A 25,599-nucleotide genomic window follows, 5' to 3' on the forward strand; every position below is an offset into this window, starting at 1 on the left:
GTCCATTAACACTCATTTAGTGCTCTTAGCACTTGTGTCTTTTGACACATCTCAATCAACTCTTCTGCTACTCAAATCTAATAATTTTGGAGTTGATTTGCTGGTGACTTTGCTACTCTAGCATAGGCAAAGAATCTCCAATTGTTCGATTCAACGAAGTTGGGTTTCACACCTGGCAAACCCGTATCAAACTCATCCTGATGAAGAAGGGCCTATGGGCCATTACCAATGGACAAGAAAAGAAGCATCAAAATGAAACTCTTGTAGTTACTTGGCAGAAGAATGATGACAAAGCATAGGCCATCATCAGCTTGGAGTTGGATGGCAGCTACATCCATCATGTAGATGCTTGTGACATGTCCCATGACACTTGGGATAGATTAGATACATTGCTTGGTGCACAATCCAAGTCCTCAAAGTATGGGTTACTGATTGAATTCTTTCGATTTGATATGAAGCCTAATACATCCCTGGCATCTTATCTTAACCACATGGAAAGTCTCCTCACCCTCCTTGCAAGGATAAATCTCAAAATGGATGAAGATATTAGTATTGGTGTTTTGCTAAAAAGTTTACCTTCTGATTGTGATAATGTTTCAACCATCCTAATTAACTTGCCAAATCCTGAACTAGTTGACATTAAGGCCTCCCTATTAGAAGAAGAAAAGAAGATAAAAAATAAATAAAAATCAAGTACTTCTAAAGATGAACAAATGTTGTATGTTAGTAATAAGAACAAAGGACAAGCTATTTTGTGAATTCTGCAAAAGGACCGGATACATTGAGAAGTTCTATCATGCTAGAAAGAGGTCTCAAAAGGCCTATCTTGTAGTTGTAAAAGAAGAAGAAGATCATGGAGCAAAGGAAGAAGAAGAAGAAGTAGAAGACAACCAGGACCAGAAGGACAAGTCTCACCAGTCCTTCTATTTCCAATTTTCTGATAGACTTTTTTGAAGCCTTGTATAACCTTGCCCTAATGCTTCTCTCAAAATCTTTGTAAACTCCTCATGTAATTTGGCATTACAACCTTTGTGCACTTTGTGAGGCCCCTGTTACAGCCTCTAGATATCCATCATGTGTTTGGTACCCACACTTAGCTTTTTTCTATGACACCCTCTGGTGTTTACCATGTTTGTGGTGTGCCCAGACTTTACAGGTGGTGACTCACTAAAGCCTCTACACACATTGTGCCTTTTAGGTTGTGATTGAGGAGGGGTGTTGAGATTTAAGCAATCACACCTAGTATAGCCTCTTTGAGGAGCAGTCTGGGTAAAGGATATGCAGGCTATCCAGAATCCCATATGTACAAAGCAGGAAAATACCACCTATCCCCAAGCTATAAAACATTGTACTTGCCTCTCATTTTCAATGCAATATGATGGTACTTTTGTCCTTTCAGTCAAGTTTTTGAGTCATTATCTAACCACACAAGATTGTGTTTATGAGTCCAAGTCTCAATCTTGGAACCTAATTCACTTGTGGGACATTTTATCTTCAACTCTATGTCTTCATGAGTTCACTCTATGTCTTCAAGCCACCATAGCCATGGCCAGATCCACCCATTCCAACTCCTAATGATCAAATTTTCTAAATCTATAAATCCTCTACCTATAAGCTCTCTTATAGGCTAATTTATAAAGGCATCCCATTTGATTGAGGGGGGGAACATTAACATGCCTTGTAAATCCAATGCCACTCTAGCATTGAGAGGGGATGTTGAGAGATAGATATGTGAACCCACTATATCCAAGGGTGGATCAGGGTAGATGAGTGTGAATAGACTAGAGGGCAGGGAAAACCCTAACCCTAGCCATTTGAAGGCTATTTAAACATCCCTAAGGTTCATTTTCAATGTGTGAGAGAGTATCTCAATTGTATTGTGAGCAACTTACTAAGCAAGATTATGTTCTTGTACTTTGAGCTTTCTTGTCCCTCTTGTGCACACTTCCCCATGCTACAACTTTGATATTCTAACATACTATACAACCAAAAGTGAACTTACTTTTTTATTCATACAAATTAAGGTCTTAAGGTGTGTTCATCAAGAAGTCACTTTCTCAAAAACTCCCATCTCTCACTTGTTAAACATTGTAGATCAACTAGAACAAGAAGTTCTTAGGATGGTTGGAGAAGATAATATCAATTAACTACCTGAGAATCTACAAAAGAACTAAGAGAAGAAAACTATATCAAATCTTCTAAGATGCAGAATTTGTAACCAATCCAAGATAGAATGTCACAAAGAAGGGTTATTCAATGGAATCAACCAACATAAGACTAATATTAAGCAATAAAGTAGATAAGATAACTTGGCTAAAGTTGCAAGAATATCAAGGGATATGATCTTAGTAATTATGCAATGTAAGTTGCTTAAAAAACCCATTAGCTTGCAAGATAGCTCCTTGTTAGCTACCAATCTATTAAGTAGCATATGGGTTGACCAAGCAAACAAAGGGAAAAATCAAAGTAACTAGAAAAGTATAGATCCAAAGACAATCAAAATACCTTCTTAGAATAGTTGGAGCAAGTGTGTGAGGCTAACAAGTGTATTACAAGTAAGAGGAAGGCATGAGATTGTGGATTGTGTTTAGGTTATAAAAAGAGGAAGGCACAAGACTTTGGGCTATGCTTAGGTTATAAAGAGAGGAAAATTTTGACCAAAATCAACCAAAAAGGCTAGCTTCTTTATCTCAAAGCTATAAAAATTACATGGCACAATGTATATGGAATCTCAACAAGGAATAAAGAGTGGCAAAGAAGAGAAGAATCTTATTTAATTCAAAAAAAGTTGGTAGAAGGATGGCTTTGTCCACATATACACTTCCACTATGAAGCATAGATGGTGATCTAGACAAATGATAAAGTGAAGAGTTTAAGGCTAGATATGGAAGAACTCAAATTGGATGGGTAAAAGATAGATGGATGATGGCTTTGGAGAGGTCTCCCTTTTATAGACCAAAAAGGCAGTTAGGCAAGCTTGTCCAACCTACCATATTATGAACCTTTCCTGGTCAGCCAAGAAATGTTCTATGGATGTTCCTTTTACCTTTGGGCCAAGGGTACTACCACTAGACCTTGTCACTCGGGGGATGTTGGCCCCCACAAGATTTGCAACCTGCTTCCACAAATTCAAGACCCCGAAATAAGGGGTCCCTAATAACTCCTAGATCCTGCAACTCGATGGATGCAACATGTCTCAAGATGCTATCAACTTAAATACTATATCTAAATTATAAAGATAGTGAGATGGACACTTATGGGATAGATGCTTGCATCTTTGAGATGCACTTGAAAGAAAATCTTAGTGCTATCTTAAGGGTAGTGATTAATCTAATTGTACTAGTGTTTAATTCTCGTATAGCACAATTGGAACATGGCTTAGTGCTAAGTAAGCCAAAATTTCTTAGGTATGTCCCATACTTGAGGACCCAATTTTTGAAGCGGTAGATTTTTGCTAAAATTTAAGGTGATAGTTTTGTCCAACAAGCCAAGTTGTCTTCTTCTTAATGTTCCCTAAATCTTATTGTAGGGAAAATTTGGCTAGGGGATTAGAGATGGGGCCAACTAATTGAGGCCATTAGGCATCTTTAGCTTTGGGATCCCTAGGTGTAGTAATAGTTAGCACACTTAGCCACTATGGAGTTTTTGCTCTCTTTTATTGCTTTTTTTTCCCCCTTTGTTCCTTTTCCTTTCTTTTACTATCTTATTTTTTAAAAAAACATGAATCAAGGGGAAAATATAGAGTTTTAGTAAGGCAAGCATCACTCATCAAGTATTTCTCAACAAATAGCCACATCTAAGTAGGATATTATGGAAGTAGTGGGTGAGAGTAGTAGGGAGATTGACTCTCAACTGCCATATCCTCTAGCAAGTCTAGAAACTATGTTGGTAAAAATATTGAGGGGATAATTCAATTTGTTGGCCATAGCTCTTTGATCAACTTTAGCATTCATATCAAAGAGTACTATAAGTAGTTGTTACTCAAACACATTAAGCTCTTACTCTAAGAAGATAAAGAGAAGGTGCAAGTAATTATAGGAAACCAAGAAAGCTAGATTTGGACAAGTGATGAATGTCCTATCAAAGGTTGCAACTGATGTTACCAAGTTGCTTAGTTGGAAGAGGTAAGTGCTATCTAGGTCCTTGGCGTTAACGTGAGGAGCCTTCAAGAACATACAGCTCCTATGCCGTTAGGCGTGAAGGAAGCTCCATATTGCCTTGGATATAGGCAACATGTTAGATCTACTCTTTCCTTGATGCTCACCCTACAGAAGGTAAACTAGGCATGGTAATTTGTATCAAGGATTACACCTTCATGCCACTTGGGCCTAGTAAGCATCCTTGGGCCTTAAAGCATATTTGATTCTATAAGCTTTGCTATTTATGCTAGCTTTGAAAAAAAAACTCTTTATTTGGTTAGGAGATAGGGAGTAACTTCTAAGATTCTAGGGGATAACAAAATCAAAGGCAACAAGGACATTTAACCTAACTTACATGTATTTAAACTCCTCATCACAAATCAAAATCTTCTAATTCTTCTATTTATGGTATCTCCAACAAGATATTAGGAACATGTTGGTTGAGGATCTAAACATTCTAATGATCTTACTACCCTATAGTGGACTCCCCACCATTGTGCTCATCACTTTGATACTAGGAATGGTCTTTTAGTTCCATATCTCACTAATCATCATAATCCTATAATGGTGAAGGGTCCATTCATGGTGTCTCCACTACCATTATTAGTTCTTTTCATGGCCCAAATCATTTGCTTGCGGTTTGATGTTAGAAGTGGATGGCTCTCTTATGTAGTTGTTATGGTGAAGCCTATGTCTTTGATTTCCTAGTCGATCTAGCTAGCATCCCCTAAAAGTGTCAAAGATGCGGGATCTAGAGCATGGCAAAGGCAGAAGCTATGGAGGATGGAAGATAAAGACACAACTCATGTTGACATGACAATGTAGACAACTGTTACACAAGTGAATTAGGTTTCAAGATTGAGACTTGAACTCATAAACACAATCTTGTGTATGGACAACAATGACACAGACACTTGACAGAAAGAGACAAGTACTATTGCATTATCATATATGAAAGTGATAGTTCAAGTACATCATTATATAGAGTTATTTGGTAGCACTTAACATCCACTGTGCATATGGGATTTGTCTCTCTTCCTAGAATGAACTGCATCTTCCTAGCCTAGCTGTCCTATACAAAGGGACTAAAGTAGGTGTGATTGTAAATATCTCAACACCCCTCCTCAATCACAACCAAAAGTACAAAATGTGTAGAGGCTTTAGTGAAAGCAACACCTGCAAAGTGTGGGCACACCATAAACATGGCAAAACACCAGAGGCTGTCGCAGAAAAGGCTAAGTGTAGGTAGCACAAATATGATGGACATCCAGAGGCTGGCAGGACCTTACAAAGTGTACAGAGGCTGTAGTACAAGGATAACTGAGGAGTTTTACAAGTTTATGTTTGAGACATTAGGGCTAGGAAATACAAAACTAAAAAAGTCTATCTAAATAGGAGGACTGATGAGGTTTGTCCTTCTCCTGGTGGTCTTCTTATTCTTTTTCTTCCTTTGCTCCATTTTCTTCTTCTTCTTTGACTGCAACTAGATGGGCTTTTTGGGACCTCTTTCTTGCGTGGCAGAACTTCTCGGTGTGTCCGGTCCTTTTGCAGAAGTCAGAGAAGAGCTAATCCTTCTTGCCTTGTACTTGTTGCCAACATATAATGCATGCTCATCTCTAGAGGTACTTGGTTCTTCCACTGATAAATCTCAAAATTTTGAAGTTGATTTGCTACTATTCCCATAAGTCTAACATGGGCAAAGACTCTCCAACTGCTCGTTTCAAAGGAGTCGTGTTTCACACTTGGCAGACCCGCATCAAACTCATCCTGATGAAGAAGGGCCTCTGGGCCATTACCACTGGAAAAGAAAAGAAGCCTCGTGATGCGGATCTTGTTGTAACTTGGCAAAAGAACGATGATAAGGCCTAGGCCATTATCAAACTGGAGCTAGACAACAGCTATATCCACCATCTGGATAACTGTAAGACCTCAAAGGATACATGGAAGAGACTTGACACCTTGTTCGGTGCACAGTCTAAATCATCAAAGTATGGTCTCTTGATTGAGTCTTTCAGGCTTGAAATGAAGTCCAACACATCACTTGCCACACATCTAAATTACATGGAAGGACATACAAGTAATGACAGTGTGAAAATGCACTATGCGAAGACTATGTCTATGTTGATGTTGAGCTTGAATCTTCTTTGTTTGGGGTCGTCGATCCTTCTTCAATATTTCCAGGTTCTTCCCCTCCTTGATTTGATGATGGGACAATAGATCAGAGTGGCAGTGCGTTGTTCCAGGTGGCAGGAGAGAGAAAATAATGAGATTTTTGAGCTTGAGTGGAAAATTGGCTATGGTGGATTTTAGGGTTTCATGATAGGGGCCTGGTTTTTTGCTGATTGCAGAAACTACGGTTGATCATTTTCAAAACTTTTTTTATGGAAATGTAGCTCTTTTCAAGGACTATCAAAGCCCTATGATCCTTGTCCAGATCGCAGCCTGTAGCGATGGCGGCAGCAACTCGAACATCAGCAGGCACAGTTCAGCCAGATTCTTGCAATTTCGTGAATGCTGGGAGCAGAGGGTGATCAATGTCATGATATCTTGTGCCAGATGAAGCACCCTGATGTAAGGAATGATTTCTTAGAAGGAAGCAAGAGGAGATATGCTCTATGTTGGGAGATCTAGGGACTCCAATCAAGGTATGTCCTGCAGGTCATAGATTTAGGCTATGGCAGTGACTGACAATTTGAGCAATACTGAGCTATGGAGTGGCCAATGTCAAGCTCTTAAGTGATACAAAGAAGCCTTAGGAGTCAAAGAACAAATGTCCAGAAGAGAGAAGGTTCAGATATGACCTATGGAGAGAGATTTAGGAGCTTCAAGTTGACAGGGTGCTGCTGGCTATGGCTGCCAAGGAAGGTCAAGTAGAGATGGAGGTGAGAAATGGAACCGTGAGCTGAACTTGAGTTGACCTGAGGTTAAAAGGGACTGAGAGAGCAGAGAAGGGAGTTATGCCATGCCCGACTGGGCTCTAATACCATGCCAAATATGTGGGATCTAGAGCATGGCAAAGGTAGAAGCTATGGAGGATGGAAGATAAAGACACAACTCATGTTGACATGACAATGTAGACAACTGTTACACAAGTGAATTAGGTTTCAAGATTGAGACTTGAACTCATAAACACAATCTTGTGTATGGACAACAATGACACATACACTTGACAGAAAGAGACAAGTACTATTGCATTATCATATATGAAAGTGATAGTTCAAGTGCATCATTATATAGAGTTATTTGGTAGCACTTAACATCCACTATGCATATGGGATTTGTCTCTCTTTCTAGAATGAACTGCATCTTCCTAGCCTACTGTCCTATACAAAGGGACTAAAGTAGGTGTGATTGCAAATATCTCAACAAAAAGTTCATGTTTGATTCTCCTTAGAATGATCTACTTTTGGTTTGGGTAATACTATGCCAAAGGTATATTGAAGAGTGGCTTCAGTTGTGGATTTTTTGTTTATAAGATCTCCACGTCCTCCTTTTTTCTTGGCTTAATGGTAGTAATGAGGTGTCTCCTCTATAACTAGTCAACTAAAACCCTTAGTGTGCATGCACATCATTATCCAATCTCTCCTCAAGAAATACAAAACTTAGTTGAACATGGGAGTTCTTGTTCTACTTCATAAGTGAAGTAAGGGTCACTCACCCTAACAAAAATCTAACCATACCATCTAAAAAGGGTCACTCTTTTTGCAACCAATCAAAGATAAGAATGGCCATTACCACACTTAATTTATAAGTGAGTAGGGCTATCTTTTAAAATTCCACATGTATTAGGAACAATAGGCAAGCATATAGTAGTCCACTAAAACACCATTTACTCGAATTCTATCCAACTAGAAGGGGTCACGTCTCCTAACAACTCTATCTAGTGTAAAGAAGCTACCTTATAAGATCCACCCATTCATAGATACAAATAATTGAAATTGGAATCTCCAACTTTACTTAATGTTTTGAATTTGGTTATCTAAGCAATACATGCTATCGCACTATAAGATATATACAAATAGCTTCCTTTTAATTATCCTATTATACAAGGTTCCTTGTCACAAGCCTTTAAGCACAAGACAAACACTTAAAGAAATTATATTAATCAAAAGTCTATTAGAATCATCATTCTCACAAGACTAGCTAAGATTATCTTGCCTACTAGGATGGGACCTTCATTGGCCACCACCTTTACTGTGGCTCCATCAATTCTCATCACTAAAGTTTCATCCCATATTTGATAGACATGGGGGATTTTCTATACTTTAATATGCTTTCATGTTCCAATCTTGATGCCTAAGGTCTCTTCTACTAACTTCAGGGTGAACTCTTTTCTATTTGCCTCTTGTTCGCTATAGTTCCCATCAGTTTTTAGGTTGCATATAGATCTACTTAATTTGATGGCGAGGTTGTAGGTTTGGATCGGTCCAGTGCGAGATTGTAGGTTTCAAACAATCTAGTGTAGGTTAGGAAGTAGATTTGGGTTGATGTGGCTTTGATGTAGTCAATAAGGCCACAGTTGCCTATGAGTTTCTTGGTAGTCTAGTATTTCTCAACTAGATTCTCAAGGTTGGTCAAAACTCAAAACTGTAGGTGGTCCACTCCCCACATGCTTGCTCCAAATTTAATTCATGTCTTGATGGGCAAAGAACACTAGCTTATCCTCATTTATTGGGTCTCGAATATGTAGGAGCTATGTTGGTTGAGAGGGATTTTGTCTATGTGATTACCATTTGCAAAAGGAAGAGGGAATACCCGTTAGACATATTTATAAGGAAAACTCAAACCTTTAATTTAGTTACCCCTTCTTTTACATATATTAACCTTTACCAAATAGTTTTTACTTCAATTGAAGGTTAGGGTTGGCATGATGGGCACTTTTCTTGTGTGGAAGTGTTGATTGATCACTTCCCTCATGTGGAGGAGTTGAAAGAATTGGAGAATTCTTGAAGCTTTCCTCCCCCTTATAGAAAATAATGTAAGATCTCCTCCCTTAACAAAAAATAGTGTAAACTTTCAAGCTTGCGAACTTCATTACAGTGTATGTGGGATTTTTAAGGGTTTGGTCAAGTATTAATGAAAACTTTATTGATATTTACAATAGTATGGTTTTACTTTTATACAATGGGTTATTGGAAAACCCATCGGTCATAAAAATTTGGATTGTATTCAAACTCCATGAGAGAGTCTAAGTTTATAGGGTCCACATTAGAAACACAAGTAGGAGGTAATGTCACTGAGTAGCAAGGGTCCATTGAAGTGATTGGTAATTTGGAGTTCCTCTTCAGTCAATGTCTTCTCTAGTAGTGGGTGATATATTTGAGGATAGAGAAAAATGATATCGAGTCACAACACATGGGGTTGCTCTTAAAGCAAGCTTACTTCACGTCATTGTTTGGCTATAGTGAAGAGGCAGAGAAATGGTGAGTGGCCATGCCATGGTGCAATTGAAACCAATTCTACATGAAATGGTTGGGAGATCTAGATAGCAGTTTGAGTGTGTCCACCTAGAATGAGTCTTTGAGTTACATAGTTGTTGTGTATATTGGGAGGAGTTGGCATTTTTGTACTTATGCTTTCGATAGTTCTCACGAGAGTTTCTCTTGAACTGGGATGCTTTTATGATATAAATACTCTTCCTCTTTCCATATGGGATGCCAATAGGAGGCAAGCATAACCATGTCCTCAACCATGGCATGGAGTTTTGCGAATGTGCCAAAGTGGAGTCTAGCTATAAAAGCACCCACTGGTGGAAAATTGCTTAGTTTGCTGTGCCAATTCTTTCACCATTTCATAAATTAAATGGCAATGTTGAGGTGTTTTTAAATGGTTTGAAGGAAGAGGCTTACATAGACTAATCTTAAAAAAGGTAGGCTTCTTGAGATTAGGACCCAAAGGCAAATTGGTTGATGGTATCATTTGGTAATAGGATGTGAGGTTGCAAGGGTTGGTAGCTAATGTTGGTTGTGCTTCTAGGGGTTCAAAGTCTAATATGGTGGACTCATGCAAGGAAATTGTAGGATTCATTGTGGAACTTTTGGGTCAATAAACTAGGGTGGCCTAGAGCTAGCATGCATCATTGCATGTGTGGATGTCTCAAGTTGTGTCCTGGTCAATGGTTTCTATGGTAGGGATGGCCTAGTTAGATTGGCTTGGAATTTATCATTAGGTGGAGTAGTAGCATGATGCTATTGTTGCTATGTTTCCTATCTCTAAGGGTTTGTATTGACTGAAGTAGGATATGAAGAAGCCTCCTAGCAGTTTGATAGCAAGGACAATGTTTTCTTGGGGAGGAGTTAGAGGTATCTACGATCCTTGGGTGCATATAAGAGCCGTGGGGACACCTCCATATCCTCTTCTATGAGGGGGATAAGAATATCCAATAGGATTTTCATTGTTGTTGATGTTGTAGTTACTATAGCCAACTTTGCATCTACCTCTACCACTAGTTGCATTTGATCTTCCTCTCCCTCATTAAGTGAAGAGACTATATCATGAGAACCTTCACTTTTTTCTTTTCTACTCTTAATAACTTCTCATCTTTGAACTTCCTCAAGGACAATCCACTAAAGCTAATCCAAAGAAGGCTTTTCTTTTTGGATGCTTAAACTTGCACAAGGTTGTCATATTCTTCACCCAATTTATTTGTGATAACTATGGTGATCTCATTATCTAACATATTATCTCCCACAACCACTAGCTTGTCATGAAGCTCTTTGAACTTCAAAACATAAGGGCTGGCACTCTCTCTTTTGTTTCAATGGCTATTTGTGATTTAATTTCTGATTTCAATTACTTTAAGGTGATTTTGGCTTCAATTAAGTTCTTCAACTTCTCCTATGCATTCTTGGGAGTCTTTACATTAATGAGCTAACCAAGCAACTCATCCTTCACAAAATCATTGTGCCTTATCAAGTGGACACTAAGCATAGACTTTCTATCCCATTTGGTTTGGGCTTCACCAACAACTTCAAGCATTTTGTATTTATCTCCCACCATATTCCATCAATCATGAATAAAGAGAATTTTCCCCATATGTTGCTTCCAAATTGTGTAGTTTCTCTCATTCAACTTTGTTGAAGTTTCAAGATTGATGTCAATTAAGGAAGCCATCTCCCCTTTCTCTCAAGTTAACTAGAAAATCAGTCAAGATAAAAACTCTTGCACTGTTCATTGGGCTTGCAAAGTAGAATTGCTCATACAAAGCTTTGGTAAGAGGTCAAGTTCGCATTGATGCCATGTGAAAAGGAGACGTGGAATAGGAGGAAGAGATGAGGCTCAATCAACTAGAAAAATAGTGAAAAATGGTAGTATTAAAAAGTAATATTTACACATTAAAAAAGTGCTTTTAGAAAGAAAGAGGCACTTTTGATACAGATGACTATTTAACAAGGGATGATGATGGTATGCATAGTGAAAACCAAGTACTATTTCAAAGCACAATCAACTCAATGAAACTCACAATGAATAGAGAACTCGAGCGTGATTGATGTATGACTAAATTCCAAGTAATTGATGATTAAATTAGGGGGGAGAACAACTATGCAAAAATAGCCTTCTAAAAAGGTACTACTTGAAATTTCTCCTTAAATGTAGGAGTGCTCTTCCAAGTGGATTGATACTTATGTTTCACTTTTATCATCAAGTATATGTAATTTCTATTAACCTTAGATATCAAAGAAACAAGATACTATCAGATCTTGCACAATATACATTGCAATATCCTTGAGTGAAGCCTTAGGAGCACTTGATCAAAAGTAACTAATGTTGGGGGTAAAGGCGCTTGTGCCTAGCCACCCATGTATTATTTACATTGACAGTACCTACATATCCACACACTTGTACATTACAGGTGGTAAGCACTCATCACTATCACTTCATTCTTTATGTTGGGGGTAAAGGCGTCTATGCCTAGCCGCCCGTGTATTACTACACTACCAATACCATGCACTTGCACACTGTAGGTGGCGAGTCCCCATCACTCTCACTTCATTCTTTATTCTTTCAATGACATTTGAATAAAGGGAAGGCCCTTCACATATTATGACTGTTGGAGTTTCCACATTTGGACTCTCTCTCTCTCTCTCTCTCTCTCTCTCTCTCTCTCCTTCCACCATAGCTCTTGCTCCCACTCGTGCTTCCACTTCAGGGCTCACCTCCCTTCAACTGGTATCAGAGACATCTTCTTTGCAAGCTTGGTTTGGTATACTCTTAGCTTCCATTCAAATACCTATAGCATTCATCTATTTGTTGGTAGCCATAGCCACTCCATTCGAGCTTCCTATCAGTTACATTCTTCTTGGGAACTCTTTGAGCCCTCTCAATCAAGTCTTGGAGCAACCCCCCATAGCCCTCACCCTATTGGTGTAGCATCATGTTGCATGGAATAGACCATTTTTTTAAAGTAGTAGCTCATGTTTTTCATCTCCTACAGCATATCTTCTTCATTGGGCAGGTATACAAGCACTTATACACTTGGTTTTGATGCTTGGCATTGATCCTTCAACTCTTGGCATCCAATTTGAGTATTAAGCTTCAGGTTTGGGCTGTTATAACAATCCATAGGTTGTTATAAAATAGGGCGGCACTTTATCTTTGATGTCTACACTCATTGCCATTGGTTGGATGATGCTTGCTTATGCTCGGTTGATGCTTATATATTCAGGGATGCTATGTCATTGCTTGGAGTTGATTTTGTACTAATTTAACCACTTCATTAACTTTGTTTTGGTTGAGGTTTGCTGGCTGGAAATATAGGGAAGCACCCTGTTTGATGCTTCTATGGTCAGCTCTGTTGGTCTTATGATGCCCGATTATGTTGAGGTGATGTCTACATGTACGGGAATGCTATGCATGTGTTATGGGTTGGATTTGGAGATGATTTTGGACTTGAAATAGCTTGGCTTGACAATGTATTCATTTCTATATATAGCAAGGCTGAACCTCTTTTAACATGGATTTTATATGCCTATTGCTCCTCTTGGCTATGATTTGGGTGTTCTATATGCACTACTGATGTGTACCATTGATGCTAGTACAGTGTATATCATATGCCCATGATTTGAGGTGGCTTTGATCTTGATTTGAGGACTGATTTACTCAATTTTGATAGTGAATTTACTATTGTAATAACTAGGACTGAAGCCTATTTGGTCAGTGTATGCTTTACCTATTGCTTACGAGTGCTCTCTGCATGATTCATTTGACCATATGGATGTATATGGAGGTTGAAAAATGCATTATTATGGTTCCAAAATTCTTTTGAGCAATGATTAAGCTTTGCTTTTGGTCTACACTAACTAGCATTGGACTACAGTTGGCATTCTTTGTGACAATTTATGCCTATTGTCTATTCTTGACATCTAGGCTTCATGCTTTGATGCTTATGTTAGAAATGGATGCTACTTGGAATGTCTATGCCTGACCAACATTTGGGGCTTCATTTGTGATTGCATTTGAGAATTTTGGAGATCTTGGACACTCTATTTGGTTTGCCAGCTACTCAACTTTGGAAGCTTCAGTGCTTTATGCTTTACATGCTTGAGCTACTTTGGGATTTATGCTCCGGATGTATCCTATTTGGATGTTAGATGTTTGATGATATGTACTTGATGTATCTAATTAGTGCTTGCTCCATCTATAGTGGGAGATTATAGTCTATTTGGATGTACATATAGAGCTTTGACTTTATAGTTGAGCTTGAGATCATGGGACATTGACATGTATATGCTCTCTCTCTGCCTCATGTATGTAGTTCATGCTTAGTGGGCTAATCTAACACTACTCTTGGGCAGGAACCTATCTCTGTCATGGTGTTGTTAGTTATGTATGCATCTTAAATGGCTCTCGTATTGAGCTTTACTTACACTACTCTATTAGTTGTGCATGTGCTTGATCTCTTTTGTTACCTCCCCATGCATGACTTTTATGTCTATGAGATGTATCTTATCTAACACCTTGCTTGGTGTTAAAATGTATGGATCTAGAGCATGGCAGCTATGGAGGTTGGAAGATGAAGACTAAGTTCATAGTGACATGGATAATGACTAGACCAAATATTACACAAGTGAATTAGGTTCCAAGATAGATTAGCTTGGACTCATAATCACAATCTTATGTAAGAGACTGAAAATGACAATGAGACTAACTGAAAGTACACACCATCATGATATTGCATTCATCATTGTGTGAAAGTGATAGTCAAGTGCAATGATTTATAGAATTTGGGTTGTTCCACTCTCCTCACTGTGCATATGGGATTTAGAACATCTCTTCTTGGAGCATACATCATTTGTCTATTTCTCAACACCCCCCTCTTTTGCATTCTTTTTCTTTTGTTTATTCTCTCCATCAAGTAGTGAGTGCTCAATATCTTTAAGTGAGAGACTTGGAACATTACTCAGGGTGAGCACAAGATTCTCATATGGATCCTTATTTACACTTGCAAGCAGTACAACTATTGCTTCATCTTCATCAAATATTCTTCTTAAGAGTTGCAAGCTGGGTTCTTAGGCTCTTGAACTTGTTAATGTGTATAGTCATGGAAGTACTATCTTTTATATCCAGTTTATAAAACTATATAAGTAATTTTACATTTGAATTATTTGCTTGGGTACCAAAGATTCTATCAAGTTCCTCCCAATCAGTTCTAGCATCTCTGATGCCAGAGATATGATATAGCACATCATCACTTAGTCCCCAAGCAGTTCTAGCATCTCTGATGCTAGAGATATGATGTAGCACATCATCACTTAGTCCCCAGGCAATGACACCTAGTGCCTTGCTATTCATCTTCTTCAATTCTTTGGTTTTTGGTGGAGCTACTGCAAGGATCCCACTTTCTAAATCTTCTTTCGTGCCATCACTTTCATCATCTTCAAAGAGATCCCAGAGCTATTTCCTCATGAGGTGGTACATGGTCTTTTCCTTCCAGGCATGGAAGTCTTCTCCATTAAACTTTTCTATTTGTTTGAGCTCTGCCATTTTTTATCGGTAGCCAATTGTCTAGCAAGAGATTTGTAGTTCAATGTGTCAAGAGACACACAAAGATCAGTATCAAACTGACACTATTGAGTATTAATGGGGGATAATATTCTTTGACTTTTGTTTTATATGTCGATGCTTGAGGTCTTCAAATCTTCCAAGGTCTCCTCTCCTTGGGTGAATCTTGCTGTAGACTTTAGTGCTGGTAGCTCAATGATTAAAATCACTGTTGATAGCTTCAATGAGAAGAATCAGTGATAAATGTCAAGCTTTTGAGGTTTTGGCTATGAAGTCTTTAGGGCTTCTGATAGACCTGACTCATTTTTTAATCATAGCGGCCTGTAGAGGCAACCAATTAATGAATCCTTTGATGGGGAGTAAGCTAATTAGCCCACCTTTGATTGCCCTATGTTCGCAAGGAGATGGAAGTAAGAAATGAGATCATGAACTCGATTTGAGCTGACTTGAGGTTAAAAGGAACTGAGAGAGCAGAGAAGTGAGTTATGCCATGCTCATCTAAGCTCTAATACCATGTTAAAATGCATGGATCTAGAGCATGGCAGCTATGGAGGTTGGAAGATGAAGACTAAGTTCATAGTGACATGGATAATGACTAGATCAAATGTTACACAAGTGAATTAGGTTCTAAGATAGATTAGCTTGGACTCATAAACACAATCTTGTGTAAGAGACTGAAAATGACAATGAGACTAACTGAAAGTACACACCATCATGATATTGCATTCATCATTGTGTGAAAGTGATAGTCAAGTACAATGCTTTATAGAAGTTGGGTTGTTCCACTCTCCTCATTGTGCATATGGGATTCATGGCATCTCTTCCTAGAGCATACATCATTTGTCTATTTCTCAACACTTGGTCGACAGTTCTTGGTCCATTGCTCTTTTTCACTCATTGTTAGATGTATTTACTTCCTAGCACTGCTTGATACCCTTTTGGTCATATTTGGTGTTTAATTGGTCATTTTAGTGGTTTCTCCTATTTTTGGCTTGTTTGGCAGTGGTTTTGGCCTATTTTGTGCTAATTATGACAGCCTATTTTTTGCATAGTCTACCTCTGTTTGACTCACTATGACTAGTCATCAAAATATATGGATTTGTTTATCATTGCCAAGTTGGATGGCACCAAACTATGGAAGTCTCAAATATGGCAGGTTTTGGTGCAAAAATTGCAGATTAAGCCATTAAGAAACAAGGGTATTAAACACAAGAACATGTTATTAGAGGGGGTAGAAGTGGTAAGAAATATAATGATCATCATGGGAAGGACTCTCAGAAGTCCCGGTCTAAGTCACATGGACGCAACAAGTCCCATGGACGTAAGTTTGATCTTAATTCCATTATTGTAGTAAAGCATGACACATACAACCGCAGTGCCATAAGATGCGCGATGACAAGATCAAAGAAAAGGGAAAAGAGAAAGTGCATGAGAAATCCAACGATCGCACTATTATACCTGCAAAGTCCAGTGTAAAGATTGAGGAGACAAATATCATGCAGCTTGAGGAGTACGATGGTGACTACATATTAGCAGCCTCTTCATGTAATGTCTCTCAGCTGACGAGGCTCAATCTATGCATGCACAATGTTGGCTCTTGGATTCGGGTGCGTCTTTTCACGTGACCCCCTACCATGAGTTGTTTCATATCTATCATAGTATATTTGGTTCTATGTGCTTAGGTGATGATCGGTCTCTTGCTATTGTTAGCATTGGTGAGTCACTCTACAGTTTCCCTCTAGTAGCACTTTTGTTATGCATAATATATGTCATGTACCTACACTAACTAAAAGCCTTATGTTTGTTAGGCAACTTGATGATGCAGGTTATCATATATGATTTGGTGATTTTGCATGGAAGATAACTCGTGACAGGCTTGTTTTTGCAAAAGGTGCCAAGTCTGACAGCCTCTACCCCTTGGTTGTATATGGTACTATTGACCATGTTTTGTCAGTAGGTTTTATCCCACATGTATCTCTCTGGCATGCTCGACTTGGGCATATGTCACTTAAGGGAATGAAAATGCTTAGTGCTTTGCAGTATCTTCCACCTTTTGACTACTTGTATTTTGAGTCATGTGATCACAATTTATATGGAAGGTAGACTAGGAATTTGCATAAAAAGTCTATATTTCATGCATGGGTGAGCCTTTGGCTCTTGTGCATTCAGATGTATGTGGATCCATGCCCTGTTAGTCATTAGGGGGTTTTATCCCATTTATTGATGATTATTCATGTAAGGTTTGAACCTATCCCATAAAGCAAAAAATTGATGTCTTGGCTATCTTTCAGCATTTGCTTGCTCTTGTAGAGAATCGGTCTCACATGCTCTTGTAGAGAATCGGGTGATTATGTCTCACATGCCTTCAAGCAGTTTTGTGATGAGCAGGGTATTAAGCATCAGTTGACTGCCCCTTACACCCCTCTCTAGAATGGTATGGTGAGTGCATGAATATGACTATTCAGGAGAGGGTCCACATTATGCTTAATTAGATAGGCTTACCACATCATTTTTGGGCTAAGGAAATCTCTACTACCATGCATCTCATTAACAGGTCACCTTGCAGTGGTATTGACTTCCAGGTTATAGAGGAGGTCTGGACAAGAAATCCTCCCTCATATGCTCATTTGCATGTCTTTAGATGTGAGGCCTTCTACCATGTGCCCAAGGACCAATGCAATAATATGGATCCGAAAAGTGTGAAATGCGTTTTCGTTGGCTATGGAGATGTAGGTGAAATGGGTTACCGTCTTTGGGATCTGCAGCACGGAAAGTCATCCGCAACCATGATGTAGTCTTCCATGAAGATAGTATGCATAGGTAGCCTGTAGCCGATGCTCATGGCCAGGATGTTAGACATGTTGTTGGTGGATAGGCAGCACAGCCTGCCTTGAGGCCTTCTACTAGAGATAGATGATCATCACCCTCCATGGATTATGTCTTGGTTACATATGTAGGAGAACCTCTCACCTATAATGAGGCTATGCGCAAGGGTGACTGTCACTCTTGGGAGAGGGCTATGCAGTCTAAGATTGAATCATTGGATAAGAATCATATGTGGGACCTGGTTTCCTTACCTAGTGGCAAGAAAGCTTTGCCTTGCAAGTGGGTGTACAAGTTGAAAAGTATCCATGGTGACCCTAAGCTGGCATACAAGGCCATATTGGTTGCTAAGGGTTTTAAACATGAACATGGTGTTGACTTTGATGAAGTATTTTCTCTTATGGTCAAGATGACTACCCTATGCTTAGTCCTGGCTTTAGTTGCCCAACTCAACTTGGATCTTTATCAATTGGATGTCAAGATGGCTTTCTTACATGGGGACTTGCATGATGAGATATACATGGAGCATCCTAAGGGTTTTGCAGAGCCTGGTAAGGAACACCTAGTGTGCAAACTGAGGAAGAGTCTTTATGGTCTAAAGCAAGCACCTAGGGAATGGTACTGCAAGTTCGATGCTTTTATGCAGTCATAGTGCTATGAATCTATGGTAATACACAAAGAAAGATCATGATGGTTGATTATTGATTTTGGTACTCTATGTGGATGACATGCTTTTGGCAGCGAAAGCTCAAGATGAGCTAGATGCTCTTAAGGCTCAACTCAAAAATACCTTTGAGATGAAAGATTTGGGACAAGCCTCTCATATACTTGGTATGCACATTACACGTGGCAGGTCTCAGGGACTACTCTATCTATCTCACAAAAGGAGTATATCCATAAAGTCCTTGAGTGCTTCTGTATGTAGAATGTGAAGCCTATTGGCTATCAATTTCCTTCTTATGTGAAGGTATCACATGCCAATTGTCAAAAAATAGATGAGTAGAAGGTCGAGATGGCCAAGGTTCTGTATGCATCCGTAGTGGGTGGTCTTATGTATGCCATGATAGCCACCCATTCAGATATTGCTTTTGTGGTTGGTGTTGTGGCACATTATATGGCTACACCTACAAAGAGGCATTGAGATATTGTGAAAGGTATCATGAGGTACATGAATGGTACTATTGATATGTGCATTTGTTATGGCAGCCAGGATACAATAGTCGTGGGGTACACTAACTTTGACTATGCAGGACACCCACACACAAGGAAGTCCACTTCTGGCTATCTGTTCACTTTTGCTAGGATTGCTGTTTCATGGATGTCCACCAAGGTGAGGTGTAGAAATGCATGGCCCTCTCCATTATAGAGGCCAAGTATGTTGCAACCACTGTGGCTTGCAAGGAGGCCATTTGGTTGCTACCTTGGTATGACAGATGCTATCTCTATATTGCATTCAGATTCTCTTAGTGCTATCCAATTAGCCAATAATTTGATCTTCCATGCGAAGATGAAACACATTGAGGTGAGGTATCACTTCATTCATGAGGTCATTGAGAACAAGAATGTTAGTCATGTCAAGATCATGACTGACTAGAATCCTGTAGACTTGCTCATGAAAAGTCTCTGTGTAAAGCATTTTGCCTTCTCCTTAGAAAGATGATGGGTGTAGGATGAGATGACATCTTTCCTCATCCTATTGTACCTATGTACACTTGTACTTTTTTTTTCTTTTTTTTCTCCTCACTGAGGCAAGTTCACCTTTAAGTGGGAGGTTGTTGGGGGTAAAGGCGCCTCTGCTTGCTATCCACCCATGTATTACTACCGTAATAGTACCCACCCCTACACATTGCAGGCAGTAGGCACCCATCACTATCACTTCATTCTTTATTCTTTCAGTGACATTTGAATAAAGGAAAGACTGGTCACACCTTGTGATTATTGGAGTTCCCACATTTGGAGAGTCTCTCTCTATCTCTCTCTCTCTCTCCTGCTCCTTCCACCATAGCTCTTGCTCCTGCTTGTACTTTCACTTCAAGGCCTCATCTCCCTTCACTTTATACTTTCAATGTCATTTGAATAAAGGGAAGACTAGTTACACATTGTGACTGTTGGAGTTCCCACATCTTATGTCTCTCTTTCTCTTGCTCTTGCCCCTTCCACCATAGTTGTTGCTTCCACTCCATGCTTTATTCAGGGCTCACCTCCCTTCAACCACTTTAGTTTTCATTACAGCTTTCTCCAAGAGTGTGTTGTGGTCACTTAGAGACTTGTACATAGCTCCCATTATTATCTCAATGAACACATCACACTTTTGGATATTTTGAGGTCTATCCACACGAGATTTAACTATGGGGAAAGAACCATCCTCTTGATGATAATGTAGCAAACTAAATCATTAGCATTCTCCAATATGGCTAGAAGTGATGCCTTGGTTGGACCCATTTTAAGAAGAACTCTCCACTTTGCAAAGTGGGTAGTTGGTCATTGCATCTTAGAAATCTATGGATCAATATTTCATAAGTCAAAAGCCGAGAAACAATGATCAATAACATCCTCATATACAAGTCTTTGGAGCAACATATCCTCTTACTAGGTATGCTCCGAATCTTAGATATTTATTAAGAAATTGAATTTGAAAAGAGAAATTGATTGGGATTGAGTTGGATTGCATCTCAATCACATACCTATGATCGATACCATGAGTAAAGTCTTTGCATCCTACATGACTTGAAGTCTTGAAATCACCTTGACTACTCCACATTGGTTCATAGATATATCCTAAATAGAATAACTTAAGTGGTATGGCTTGATTGTTAGGCACCTTTTTCAACCACAAATACTAACATGCAAGAGAAAAATTTTCTTCTCAAGCAAATTAAGGTACCCGAGTTTGGTGGAAAAGAAATAGACGTCACAACAGAGGTGGAGATATGGATTGAGTCGATGGACAATTATTTCTCTGCTTCGAAAACTGCTTCTTCCAATCAAGCAATGATAGCCAAAATTAAGTTAGTTGGTGAGGCTTGAATATAGTGGAAGCAATGATGCAAAGATCAAGGTGCTTCTGAAGCCACTACCACTTGGATTCAGGTAAAAGATATTGTACATGGGCAATACCTTCCGCCAACCTACCAGACTTTGAAGATGAATGAATTCTTCAAGTTAAAGTGATTAGAATTAACCTTGAAAGCTTACTACTCAAAATTTGTATCCCTACTAAAATACACACCACCTATGGATATTGCGCAGCAAGTATCCAAGTTTTTCCATGGCCTGAACACTCCTCTAAACCACCATCTTGAAGCAATGTGTCCAATGGACTTGCAAGATGCATTACTTCGAGCAAAGCCAATCATCCAAGAACTTAAATCTGGCAATTGTGACAAAGATGATTCCTGAGATCACGACAAGAGATGCCACACATGTGGAGAGATAGGGCACATCTGTAAGAGATGTCCCAACCATTGATGCTTCCATTGCAATGAGCTAGCGCACATCCAAGCAGACTTAAGCCCTGACTTAGGCCCAAAATATATTGAGCCTCCAAGAAAATGAAGCTACACAAGTGCAATCTTTGGATATATAGAGGAATCAGATGAAGAAGAAGACTTAGAACCCACTACACCTCTTCACGATGATTAGAAATCCTAGAAATTTTATCGACATGTAGTACAACTTGTATTGGGCTAAACCTTACTCTTGTAACTACAGTTAATCCGCGTACAACAAGTTGTGTAAATTTTGAGCCTAGAACTTACAAGTGATTAGAGATACTTTAGCAATGAATGATAGTTATAACTTACAATGAATTTCTCTTAAGTTGTTCTCGACTAATATAGATTTAGACCATCCATACTATACACATTAACATTAGTGATTAATATGGCTCATAACTCTCGTTCACGTTGTAACTTTTGTGAATGGTGGCTACGGTCCTTGTTAATTCGAGAAAAATATCGGATTACGACTCTTGATTTTTTAATTATATCTATTTTAATAAAATAAAAATTGTTAATTATTAACGTTGGTTAGTTTTCACTTTAGTTAGTCTTTGGTTAGTAATCTTACTAACTTATTAATTGACCAACAAACTTTTAAACTAATCAACTAACTTTTAATTGCGTGGAAATATTACATTCTCCTCCCCTTAGAGAAATCGAGATGTCCTCATCTCAAGAGAATTGGGGGTTTCGTTCTAGAACATGTGGGGTAAGACCCATTATACATTCGTTGCGACACTCTGACGACTCATAAGCATGCGGTCTTTAAAACAACAACTTATTGTATTTGATATATCCGAGTCTAGATTACCAGAGAAAATTTATTGTAGTTACATCTCATGAATATCTTCTAGGGTTTTCCTAAGTATCTGATAATTTTTTGGTAGGTTCTAGATCACTGAAGCTTGTACAACTTCATTTCTTGTAAGTTCAAGTTCTCTTTGAGTCTTGTTGGGACAATTGACATCAAACTGCTAATGGTTGAAAAGCATATACGATCTTGGCCATTTCAGCCTTCTCATCATCAAATGTAGGGATGTCCTCTGCACTGAGTTTCACATATGGAGGCAATGGAACTCTAATTATTACTTTCCCCTCTCCATATTGAAATGCTGCAAAATCTTGGATACATACTCATGCTGAGATAGATAGAGTAACCCCTTTGATCTATCTCTGAGTATCCACGTCCCAAGAATGTGATTGGCATCAAGATCCTTCTTGTCAAAGCTCCCATGAAGAGTTTGCTTCAATAAATCCAAGCTAGCTCCTTGCAATAGAAACAATGTAGAGCTTTTTCACTTGGGGTCACAAGATTCTTGGTTGTCCTTGGCGCAGGATTTTCTTCTTTAGACCAAATTGCCCTAGGATCCTTTTAGTGGACCAAAGTAATCCTTTATCTCGAAAACTCTGTTTCCAAATTTTTAGACATGTTTCCTAGATGGTTTTTGATGCCAGGAATCCAATACAAGTGTCTATTCATCTATCGGAGTCCGCTTGACCTCCCATTTAATCCTCACAAGGTTTCACGCTATAAAGCGGCTACTAGATCCAAGAGCCGAAAAGAGCGCAAAGAAGAAGGATTAAACCCTTAGGTTGTGTATCGATTTACAAGGGACTGAATCAAGTTAGTATCAATAATTAATATCCCATTCCTAGAATCAATGATTTATCCAAGATAGGTTGTAATGAGTGGTAATATTTTCAAAGATCAATTTGAGGTCTAGATATTATCAAATTTGAATTAAGGAAGAGAATATCCCAAAGATAGCCTTCAACACTAGGTGTGGTCATGAGGAATTCATTGTAATATCTTTTGCACTGACCAACACTCTTGCTACTTTCAACAACCTGGTTCAATATATCTTTAAACCACATCTTAATGAATTTGTCCCCATATTTTAAGTGATATTCTTACTTGCTCCAAGGAAGAGGAAGAATATCTAAACCATCTGCGGATTGTCCTAAAACTTCTTTGCAAGATCATCATTTTTGCTAAGAAGAAAAAGTGTGCATTTTTCAAGAGAACGATTGAATATCTAGGATTCATCATCTCAAAGAAAGGCATATCGATGGATCTTGCCAAGGTCAAAGATGTTCAAGATTGGCCACCACCCCAAAGCATTAGATAAATCCAAGGATTAATTGGTCATATAGGATGGTGCATTATTGTTATCAAGTATTATTTCTTAATAGCAACTCCCCTCATTGAATTACTTAAAAAGTAAGTAAACATTACATGGATGATACAAGAGTAGGCAAGCTTTGATGAGCTAAAGAAATGCCTAACTATTGCTCATGTTCTAAAGCTACCAGACTTCACAAAGGATTTTGAAGTCATTAGTAATGCTAGCATCATGTCATTAGGATATGTTCTTACCTAGGAAGCATGCCTAGTTGTGTATTCCTCTCGCAATCTCAAACCCTGTGTGAAGATTTATGCCACATATGAACTTAAGCTCTTGGAAGTCATTCATGATCTAAAACTCTGGTGTCGTTATTTTCTTGGTAGAAATTTCATGCTTGTGAAGATGAATTATAAAATTCTCAAATGGATTTTCACCCAACTAGAAAATGAAGGGAGAATCCCAAGTGAGAGCACAAGCAAGAAAAAGCAATGGAGGAGTGAGCTATGGAAGATGGAGCAAGAGAGCAAGAGAGAGAAACTTAAGATATGGGAACTCCGACAGTCACAATGTGTGACCAACCTTCCCTTATTTAAATGTCACTGAAAGAATAAAGAATGAAGTGATAGCGATGGGCACCTGCCACCTTTAGTGTACAATTATGTGGGTATTATTAGTGTAGTAATGTACAAGCGGCATAGGCATATGTGTCTTTATTCCCAATAATCTCCCACTCAAAGGTGAGTGTGCCCTTAGGGAGGAGAGAATAAGGAAAAAAAGTGACAATGCACAAATGTATATAAAGTATAATAGGATGAGGGAAGATGTCCAATCTTCCATGATGCAATCCAGGTCTGTGTGACTAGACGACCTAAGCAGAGAGCTTTCTTGTTGCAAGTGGCTACAACATACTCTACCTTTGTATAGTACATATGACCATGCAATTTTACACTCTCGACATCCAAGAAACAATACCTCCAGTAAAGGTAAAGATAGTGCCTTTCATGGCATCCTAATGCCACTTGCCAAGTGTAGCTATATAGCATGCCACAACTTCCACTGCAAATGCTATGTCAAAACAAGTGGCTATCATGGCATATATCAAATTTCCTATTGCAAATGCATAAGGGATCTTGGCCATATTGACCTTCTACTCATCAAACTACAAACAATTCACCTAACTAAACTTCACATAAGAAGGTAAAGGACAGCCAATAGGCTTAACGTCCTGCATATGAAACCACTCAAAGACCTTCTAGATGTACTCCTATGAGTTAAGAAACCCCATAGAGAAATTGTGTGTGATATATATCCCAAGAATATGTGAGGCATATCCCATGTCCTTCATCTCAAAGCTCTTCTTGAGCTAACTTTTCAAGGCATCCAACTCATAGTAAATGCTTCCAGCAATCAACATATTATCCATATAGAGTTCCAAAATCATAAGGTTGACATCATGAGCCTTCTACATGTATAAATATAGATCCATATATCACTATGGATATATCCCTATAAATGCATGAAAGCATAGAACTTGTGGTACCATTCCTCCCTAGGTACCTATTTAAGGCCATAAAGACTCTTTCTCAGCTTGCACACTTATCAGGACCAAAAATGGGGCCGACGTTGTCTCTAAGGCTCTAGCCCGGACCTCTATGCTTAACCAAAACACCTCATGGCCTCGCGGTTAGGAGCATATAGAGGATATGCTCTCTAATCTAACTTATACACACATTTGTATTGTTCATAGTCCAATGGATCCCTTCCCAACTCCTCACAAGGAGCACCCAATTAGATCGGTGTCTAGCATCTTGTAGCATTACATACACAGGGAACACCCCTCAGCTGACTACCACAGCCCCACTATGGCTCTCCTCCTACACCTCTAGGAGATGAAATATAATCCTCACTGAATCAATTCCCAAAGAAATGAATGTATTAAACCTATAGCTTGGGACTTCTCATGCTCTCAACATGGGTCAATATTTGGGAAACCAATTGCTATGTAATACA

This window comes from Lygodium microphyllum, chromosome 3 (genome assembly GCF_053477565.2).
Source record: "Lygodium microphyllum isolate KBCC chromosome 3, Lygodium_microphyllum_v1.1.10, whole genome shotgun sequence".
In the NCBI taxonomy this organism is placed as follows: Eukaryota; Viridiplantae; Streptophyta; class Polypodiopsida; order Schizaeales; family Lygodiaceae; genus Lygodium; species Lygodium microphyllum.